A 2,215-nucleotide genomic window follows, 5' to 3' on the forward strand; every position below is an offset into this window, starting at 1 on the left:
AACTACCTACTATGTGGCAGACTCTGTGCTAAGTATCTTACAAACATTAAAATATTTGATTGTCACAACAGCAATAGGAGACGGATACTATAATTTTCTGTCTTTTACAATTGAAGACATTGGGGCAGACTAAGTTACAAACCATGTCACATAGCTAGGAAGTGTTTGAGGATGTTTTCAAGTCTTCCTGAGTCCAGGTATAGCTTCTATAATTAGGAAATTTAATACATTTACATTTAGGACTACATCTATTATTTTTCTTCAATTATTCTATTGGAAATCAGTATTTTTTCTCATTCATCAAATTTCTGTTATTAACATAAACTCAATCAAGCTACTGAAAAGAAAGTTTCTGTATTCCATAAGTAAGTTAGTAGTTGATTATTTAAAAAGACCTCCAAGCAGTAGACACAAAATTTTATTTTCCATCTCCTGCTCCACTATGTCAATGATTTCCTAATTGTTCTTCCTATTTTGAGTCTCTTCCCACTTGATACATTTTTCTTCCCCCATTTGGCTCCTCAGACAATATCCTTAAAACTTACTTGTGATATTGTCCTCTAATCAAAAATCATAAGTAGTTCTTTTATATTTCCAAGATCAAACTCAAAGTACTCAGCCTGAAAAGCAAAGTCTTTCACACTCTGAATCCCATCTAACTTTCCATATAAGCCATTGTTATTCCTTTTCCTTTACTCTGTATCCAGCTACATTAGCACAGTAGTAGCTTCTCAAAGTGACTTAACAGCTCCCACCTCTTTTCCATTGTACAAATTGTCCTTGGTGTTTGGAATACATTCCCCACCTGTACTTTCTAGGATGGTTATGTTGCTGTAGAGCCCAGTATATGTGCCTATTTTAAGACCCTCTTGATTCACCCATTTGTTAATTTTTTTCTCATTCTTCTAATAACTGTATTACAATTATATTGTGAGGGTGCATTGCCCCTTTGAAAATAAACTTCTGGAGTGGGCAAACTTATACTTCCATCCACTTTCCCATTACCTAGTACAATGCCTTAAACATTGCTTAATAACTGTTTCTTCCATTAAATTTTATTTCAGAGAATACAGGCAGATAAATTCAATGGAGAGCTTGGAAACATAATCTAAATCAAATCAACATGATGAAGGTCAGTTTGTGATGTGACTGGATGTCTCAAAGTGTTTTAAAGACACCTGCCAACTCTAAGCCAGTTAGAGAGATTTATTGTGATTCTGACGTTTCAGCCTCTGGTGAGTGGCTAACTTGTTTAGGGGAGCTAGCAATTTCAGTAAGGAAAGACAGAATTTTATAGTGCATATGATGCTAATTACACAATCAAAATTTATATAGAATATAGTAATATAAAAAAATATGAAAAATTCAGGAGGAGTTTGTTAAGGGATTAGGTTATTACCTATTACTTATCTTCTATTGAAGAGGGGGTTCTTTTCATGGTTTTGTGGTCAAACATCCTATTCATGTTACTATCTGATTGACTAGCTATTATGGTCTTCTGTAGTCAAGATGGATTGTTAGATATTATTGTCCTGTCTTGGGCTACTGGATAATATGATTGTAGTTGAGAATAAGAACACATCTGTCCAAATATGTGATTTGGAAATGGCTGCAATGGCTAGTTGAGGGCAGTGGCTATATTGAGACTGGAATCTGTGATGTGTGGTCAAAGCCAGATTGTGTGGTCAAATCAGGCTATGCCTGCTCTTCAGTGGGGCCCATAAGGAAGTTAGCCTATTGAGGCTGAGGGTTTTCTTAGAAATTATTTCATGAAACATATATTTTGACATTTGGTAAATTCAAAAAGAAGATGATAATATGTTGCAAAACATATGGGGGAGAGTTCTCAGAAATGAAAGTCAATGAAAATATGTTTTAGACTGCTTAGATTTCGCACAGCTTGCCTAAATATGAAAGACCATTAGAAATGGAATTTGGAGAGCTAGGTTTTAGACACTTCTCTGATGGTTATTACCTGTGTGACCTGAGTTAGGCAAGTCACCTAGTCTTCCTAGTCAGACTTTGATCACTTGTAAAATTTAGGAGGTAGGACAAGATGGCTTCTGATGTCTTTAAGATCCCTTGTCATTAATGCTTTTTTTCCCCCACAAAGTAGTAAGAAAATGGCAGGTATGATTTTCAGTGAACATCATATAGACACACAGAAGTAATTGACCTTATTTTAAAAGCATATAAAAATGGCTATTGATGTGAG

Source organism: Petaurus breviceps, unplaced genomic scaffold (genome assembly GCF_028583685.1).
Source record: "Petaurus breviceps papuanus isolate PSGF00001 unplaced genomic scaffold, PetGlider_PUasm1.0 90683, whole genome shotgun sequence".
Taxonomy (NCBI): Eukaryota; Metazoa; Chordata; class Mammalia; order Diprotodontia; family Petauridae; genus Petaurus; species Petaurus breviceps.